This window comes from Siphateles boraxobius, unplaced genomic scaffold (genome assembly GCF_051911475.1).
Source record: "Siphateles boraxobius isolate OS27281-9 unplaced genomic scaffold, OSU_SipBor_1 19, whole genome shotgun sequence".
Lineage (NCBI taxonomy): Eukaryota > Metazoa > Chordata > Actinopteri > Cypriniformes > Leuciscidae > Siphateles > Siphateles boraxobius.
Genome location: NW_027508799.1, coordinates 27,871,670 through 27,880,335, shown reverse-complemented (window position 1 = coordinate 27,880,335; position 8,666 = coordinate 27,871,670).

Genomic DNA, 8,666 nt, shown 5'->3' with positions numbered 1-8,666 from the left:
GTGTATGAGGAAAGAATATTTTTCAGGGTTTTCATTATACTCGTCAAGTAAAATGTGTATTATAATCATCCAATTTAAATAAGTTTCTGTAGCCTTTACAACTTTTACGTTTCAAAACTCTAATTACGTTTTGTAACTAATTATTAATAATGTTGCTTTGTAGCACACACCATGTCAACACTGAAAATGGTGGAACATCATTTTGAAAAACTGTTTTTCACAGAGGAGGACAAAACCCAGCTTTTTGAAGTAAATAATACATTTCAAGGCCATTAGAAAGACTTTATTAGCTCTGCAACGTGCAAGCCGCCCTCCTTGTTTATGAGGAGAGAGAGCACATAGTGACTGCGCCACTTTGAAACCTTTTCAATATCCCTTCTGTCCTTCTTTACTCTTAGAAAAACACTCAAACTGACAGACACCAGGACAAATAAGACACACACACATGCACACGCACGCATACACACACACACACACACACACACACACACACACACACACACACACACACACACACACACACACACACACACACACACACACACACACACACACACACACACACACATTTTTTCCTGTTCTTTCTAGTAATGATTTATTTTCTCTTTTTTTGTTCTTTGTAATCTCTCGCCTGCTCAAAGTCCCCTAACACACACACACCTCTTTTAATCTCAATCCTTGGGTGTTTTCTACTTTTTTACACTTGGTTTAATGTTTGAAAGGTTGCAAAGCATGATTTTTGGCAACTCATTTCACACTTACACTTTTCTCCCATCTTGCCCTTCTGTGTGAGCGAACAGCTCTAACAAGGAAAGTACCATATTAAGTGCACATTCACAGGACCATTCAGGACCTACTGTGCATCCAGCACCAGCTACAGATAAATCCTGGCAAGACACCTAAACCTGCTGAGTCTTAGACAACATATCCCTAGGACAAAGATGGATGTCCGCTCTTGGTTTTCTAAAGGCAGTTGTGGCCATATTGGCACTATTGCATTTTTATCAAACAATGCAGCTGAGACAACAGTAGTCGGAGGAAACAAACCCTTTAAATCTAAGAGAAATATTGCATAAATGATTTTGAATTCTTTTCTGCACTAAAATGTGGAATGGATTTAAACAGGGTAAAAAGTGGTAGGGTGAAAGCTTAATGAAATCAATAAAAACACAGAAAATGGCTGGGAAATGTGAAAGACTGAAGTTCAAGTCCTATACTTAGACTTTCATGCGGGCCTGCCTCAAATACACATAGGAATGCAAAGACAAAAAAAAAGAGAAAACAGCAATTAAATGCTAAAATAGAAGCTCAGTTTGGCCTGACCAGGTGTTTCTCTGCTGGATGTAAGAATTAAGCGCTCGGATCCATCTTAGAGGTCACTTCCAAAAATCCAATCAGAACTATTACATCATGAAACTAAGAAGAAAGAAAAAAAAAACAAGACCGTTTACCCATCGTATAGAAAGCACACAAACATCTAAGACAAATTGCTTAGACATCAGCAATATCAGCAAAAAAAAAATATTGTATCTAGAAATTAAAGTTGTCACATCAGAGTAGTTTAAACACCGAAAGTATATTATCCTGTCACATGTTGTATCATTACACAGTCTCATCTGCCCCCTGCTTCTGTTGGGTTGATATTGTAACGTAGATCTCAGCTGGCATAATGGGTCTCACAGACAGATTCACATATGAGAACTAGTCTGCTATTAACATCTGACCTCAATCAGCTCTAATAGCTCTGAAGGCTGCACTGCAGATATGCAACAGAGCAGCTCAATGACCAATTAAAACAAAAGTAGAAACCTATTACGTTAGTTACAGGGGTCCAAAGGGGACAATCCCTGCTCCCACTGACCTGCAAAGGCCAGAATTGGTATCTCTGTGGTACAAAAGTGCAGACCCCATTTATATACTTAAATGCAGTAAAATCAGAATGAATTGTCCCCTATATGCCACAAAAACATTTCTGCCACCTCTAGCCGCACAAACAGGATGGGTGTTTGTCAAGCAATCAGGAAGTGCTGAGGGGAGAGGCAGCCAATCATGGAGGGGCTCTGAGAGGAACCATAGCTTATCAACAGGACGGTCTCAGCAGTGTGAATTGATTTAAGGGTGGACTGGAGGTTAATTAAAAAGGCGAGACAAGGGCAGAGAGAGGAGAGAGAAGAAATGTGTGTGTGTGTGTGTGTGTGTGCGCGTGCGTGTGTATTTGTGTGACTGACATTATGCTGGCAGGACTATCAGACCGGTTGGCAGTGAGAAGGGTACAAACAGACCTACAAAATATTTGCCCATGCCCATTCTCTGAATGATTCTCTGAATGATTCTCTGAAGGCAGAATATTTGGCTTGAAACTCCTGCTGTAGTTAAAAGTGGTTTGATTTTTTAAAATTAATTTGTATAGTGACACAAAAGCATAAATAAAAAAATAAAATAAAATTATGCATAATTACTCGCATAATTATTAGGCTTTTCAATAGAGTTTGGCCTTATATGTCAAGTTAATTGTTAAACAAACATTAGCTTTGATTTGATTTTTTTTATTTAATTAGCTTGTTTGACAACAAAAACAAAAAAGATGGTTTCTCTATCTTTGTGGGGACTATCCATAGGTGTAATGCTTTTTATACTGTACAAACTGTATATTCTCTCCCCTTACACTAACCCTACCCGTAAAACTATCCATCACACAAAACTTTCGTCATTTTTACATTTTCAACAAAAAAAAAAAAAACTAATGTAGTATGTTTATTAATCCATTTCCCTTGTGAAAACCACTGCATGGTCCCCACAATGTAGGTGATTTCAGGTTTTACCATCCTTGTGGGGACATTTGGTTCCCACAATGTAATATAAACCTACACGCACACACGCACGCACACACACACACACACACACACACACACACACACACACACACACACACACACACACACACACACACACGCACACACACATATACATTAGCTTGAGCCATGAAAAAATTTACTTTTACATAGATCCTAAAATGTGAGGAAAGTTATAATGAAAAGTTTCTAAGCGCCAAGAGCCAGGAGCCAAACAAAATAATATTAATAGACAGAAAAATTTCCCTAATACCCGAAGCGTTTTGCTAGATGGCTTAAGACGGACCTGAATCATTAGCATGCGCTTAATTCCTGCTGTTTTAATGAGTTTCAACAAATGAACTGAAAAAGAAAAATGTGTTAAAACCATAACAATCATAATGTATTCTTGTTCAAATGCTTTTTGAATGCTTTGTGCCATCATTTTAAGAAACAAATCACATATTGTTCAGGGCCACTAAATGATGACAATGTGGGGCCAAGAACACAAGCTCACCTGTTGTGAATCTGATCTTGGTTTGAATGCCCTTCTGCCATCTGATCTTGTGCAGAGGGTTGTAACAGTTTAGATCATGTTGTGTGCACGGGCATTGATTTCAGCTGATAGGATCAATTGAATAAAGCCACTGCCACTTTGTCTTCATCGCAGGAGACCCAGAGGGACAACTGTGTTTGTGTGTTACTCTACAGTAGAAACTGGCATTCCCTTTTCCAGCATGTCAGTCAAGCTGAATGTCAACATCTGAATGCGGACGTCTCGTGGTTATTGACTCGGGTATCCTGAGCACACCGGAGCGTAACCTCAGACTTCGATACTTATTACCTGTCAGCCAGCGGCTGCTTTCTTCTATGCTTGATTTCGTTTTATTTGGCCCCTGTGGTCAGCTACTAGACTTCTGTTTCCATTCGCCTTTGTTTTCTTCTGCCACTGAACTCTCTGTAGGGTCACTGGATGTGTAAGCCATCTCAGAGAAGACAGTCTAACGCTGCTGGTGAACAGTGAGAGCTTTTAAGCCAAAGTACTGCAATTAAAGTGCAAATGTGCTGCCAAGAGGGATGCATTTTTATTTAATTATGGATTTCAAAAACATTTTTGCATGCATATGCCATTTCACAAATAAGGTAGTTGACACAAAGTGATGATGACGCAACGAATGTGATTGGGATTATTAAAGGGGTCATGACAGGTTTTTGATTTTTGTTTTATTATGTTCCCTTAGGTGGAATTATAGTATTACTATAGTTTTTCGGACAAAAAACTTTTAAAATGTAGTGATTTATGACCCTTTCCCAGCCTTTTTCTCATCCTCTGATTCAAAAAGTTCAGTGTTAACTCCCGCTGTTATGATTGGCTAACGTCAGTGCTTATGCATAAAAAGTAGTTTTAAGATGAAATACATTACTTACAGTTCGCGGTGTCGTTGTTGGGCCCAGAATAGTCGGCACGGCCTGATCTTTAAGCAAACATTTTCTGGCAAAGCCAGCATCATACTGCGATTTCTTCTCAAAACAGTCATCCTTGAAATGTAGAGAACACACGCTTAAATTAACACTGCCGTGACTGAGGCGTTCGCAAAAAATTAACTGCATCCATTTTTCCCTGACGTCTGGATCTTACGGCAGTGTATTCAAACAAGTAATTTGTTCACAGCCAGGAACAGTACGTCTGTGTGGCGTTGCGATCTTCTTGTAAACAGACCCACTCGCTACATGTCGACTGAACACCTGTGGGCGCGACAACGATGCGATGATGCGAAATGAGGCGTAGTTGTCTTGCGCTTGAGGCAGTCATATGCAAACGACTGGTACGTTACTTCGTACCGTGACGTCACTTCGTACCATGGATCCCCAACGAGCTGTATTTAGAGCTTGATTAAATAACTTGTTTGTTTATAATGGGGAGGACATCTTAAGCTAGGAAACTTGCAGGGAGTTTTAATGGTACAAAGACCTCTTATATACCAAAAGATCAAGGCAAATTTGGTTTCTCATGTCATGACCCCTTTAAGGGTAAAATTTAGCATATACTCTAACGTTTATTTATTTATTTTAATTCAGTAAGGATGCATTAAATTCATCAAAAGTGACAGTAAAGACATTAACGTTTTTTTTTTTAAAAAAAAACAATAATTGCTGTAAAGTTTTGAAGAATCCTGGAAAAGTGTTTTACGGTTTCCACAAAAATATTAGGCAGCAAAAATGTTTTCAACTTTGATAATAATAAGAAATGTTTCTTGAGCATTGAATCAGCATTTTATAATGATTTCTGAAGGTTCATGTAACCCCGAAGACTGGAGTAATGATGCTGCAAATTCAACTTTGCATCACAAGAATAGATTCAAATAGAAAACAATTCATTTCAATTGCAATAATATGTCAGAATATTACCGTTTTACTGTATTTTTGATCAAATAAATTCTGAGCATAAGAGACTTTTTTCAAAATCAAAAAAATAAACAAACTTTTTTTCAAATAATATTGCTTTACCAGTGCTAAAATGTTTCAAAGAATGCTAAAACAATTACTTAAGAATTTTTGTCAGTGCTAACTTTTCTTGACAGTAGTACATTTTCGAGGCCAGTTCATGCATACATTTTAGACGTTAGGCCATTTTAATAAAAAAAAGAAGGAAAAGAAAATATAGCAGCTTTAAATATTCTGTGTTTTAAAGTGAAGTGAAACTGGCTAGCTAATGAGGTTAAGCAAGGCTAACTCTGTAGCCACCAATGAAGACATGAGAAAAAAACAAGACCCTGATGATGTCAAAGGCATCAAAGCATGTCTAAAGGTATTATGCCGCTTTCCACTTCACATTTCCTGTAACCCATGCCATCGACCCTGTCTCTGTCAATCTCGCCGGCGGTGGAGAGCTGGCATGTTTCTTCCTGCTGTGCTTGATCATGATGGCAGATCGCTTATGCAACCCATGATGCACAGCCACACTGCTGCTACTGCTGCTGTCAGCCAGGAAATCAATTTGCCTGGTGTTTCTGCTAACTAGCCCATCATCTCAGCGCTGCTGCCTTCCTTTGGTGTTCCGTTCAAAAACCTCTTTTTTGGCTCCCTTCATTTAGATTCAGACTTGAGGCTAAATATTGTTGTATAGGTGTATCTGATTTGCTAAACCCAGACATTTGGATTCTCTTGAACCATTCAACACATATTTTGTGTGAAAGAGTCACCACAGGCATTAAAGTGTCACCAATCGATCTGGACACTTGCAGGGCAATAGCATAGATTTGGCCACCTGCTCGCTGACTGACTCAAAGCAGGTGAGAGACGCACGCAGCAGGTGAGCAAGAGCGTTGCAAGACCAAACACGCAAATAGAAGTCCTTGCTTGAGTTTAGGAACCTTGTTCATGACATTTATTTGACCCCAGGCAGAGTATTACTGGCCGTGGTGACCTTTACTTTGTGGCCTGAAGGATAAGATTTTCATCTTTCATTATGTGGCAGCTCCCCGGTGAGATTTAAACCTCTTTTGATGGAAAAGGAACATGCAGTGTCTGCCCTTTACATGCACCATTTGCGTAGAACTTGTATCTTGCTAAGCTCCCTGAACAATCAGAAAATTTTTCCCACTTCACAAAGTTTTACTTCTAAAATATTTAGTAATACTTTTGACCATTAAGTAAAAAATGATGTACTCAGATGAGACGAAACCTTTCATTCCATCCCCTCATTCGCTGGACGCCTTGAGATCACATACAAAAAAAAAAATAATAATACAAAAAAATAAAACACTTAGGACAAAATGTTCCTGAATTATCGTCTTTTAATCACAACAGCCTCTTATAGGAAGATAATCAGCTTTTTGTAACTTCTTGATAAGAGAAATGGCTTAAATGTAAAAAAAGAGAGAAAATGTCTAAAAGTTCAGTTTTCAAATAACATTATTAATATTAATTGTTTTTGTTAATTGAAATAAATAAATTTAAGTTGAACTGCTCAAATTATAAAAAGTAAAACTGAAATAGAACTAAATAGAATTTTCTTCTCTTTTTTGTTGTAATTAAAATGACAAAAACACATTCAATTTCTAAAATTAAAATGAAAACTGAAAATATAAAAATAAAAGCTAACTGAAAATATTAACAAATACAATAAGTGAGGAATAACTGACGACGGGCAGTTGAATTATTGAAAAATAATGTGCACCCAAGGTGAAAATGCATTATTTTTTAACAGGCCTGGAGCTACTTCATAGCAAAAAGTTTACACTTTTTTTTTCCAATAGTCCACTTTAGACATTCTACTAAAGTAACTTTGCAACTATATGCCAACTAACTCTCAATAGAGCTTTAGTAGACTGTTAGGTTAGGGTTAGTATAATAAGTTGACATGTACATGCAAAATTATTTATAGTTAATAGATTGTCTGTGGGGAGCATCACAATAAAGTGTTAGTAGATATTAAGCAGACGGTCTACTAATACTGTAATGACTACTAGTTGACATGTAGTTACAATATTATTTATAGTTAGTAGAATATCTAAAGTGGACTATTGAAATAAAGTGTTACATACACAAATGCTAAATGAGCATTTCTTTAGGTCAAATCATGATTTAGCCAGCTTATTGAGGTTTATAATTTTCCCTCCCCCTCAGTGGAAACGTCTGTTTTACATGATCTTGACATAATACACAGATGATCTGCACGATTCACCAGGTGTGTCGACACCATTCACAGTCCTGCTCTATTATTCATGTCAGTGTTCCGGAGTATGCGGTGCTCAAGGGGAGAAATCAATTAACCTTTAGGGTGATAGGAGAGACACCGCCCAGCTTGAGAAATGGAAATGAATACAAAGGTTAGAGGGGTGAAACCCTCTGTCACCGTCATGCTCTTTCATGTTTGCACGTGTTTGTGATTCATCTGTGTGACAAAAACAAAAATGAGTATCACAAATCATGCCACTCACTAATTTCTATAATTGCTTTCCCCGTGCTTCATCCACATTACAACACATCATTAAAAAAAAAAAAAAAAAATTCTTTTGGTTTTGTTGTCATTATGCAATATGTTTTCTTGTAGGAGCAGAAGCTTTATCCATACTGTTCCTGCACTAGACATAAGGGAGCTTGTAAAGTAAATATCTTGCAGCTCAAAACACCTTGAAAAAAGGGCATTTTCTACTTGGCTGTAATGAATAACATCGGGCTATGGGTCACCAGCACTGTTTTGAATATTAGAGGGTAGCCAAAAGCCAGGACAAAAGATGTTTATGTATGATGCAGGATTTATGCAAAAGCAGTTTTGATCCAATAATGAGAGGAACTCGGGGAGGAGGCTGGCTGATGGAGAGAAAAACTCTGCTAGACTTGGCATGATAACAAAGAAAGTAGAATGTGACCAAATTAAACACAAGTCAAATGAAAAGAGACCATGATTGCACTCACCCGAGAATTAATTATACAATGGCCCCCACAACTACACTATCAGCAAAATGCAGAAAAACAACTTGTCTATGAGGCAGAACCCTCAGAGGTACACCTTTGTACCTTATCTACCTCTAAAGGGTGCATATTAATACCTTAAGGGTGCATTTTGGTATCACCTAGTAGCTGATGTACTTCTGTGCACTCTTTAGGGGTAGATAAGGTACAAGTCTTTGAGGGTATTGCCTTAGGGACAAGTTGTTGTACACCTAAAAGTATATTTTTTACTGACAGCATATTTGGTCACTTAAGCTATATAATATCTTAATAATAATAATAATAATAATAATAATAATAATAATAATAATAATAATAATAATAATAATAAGTATGATTTAATATAGCAAACAAACAAATAAATACATTTGAGCCTGG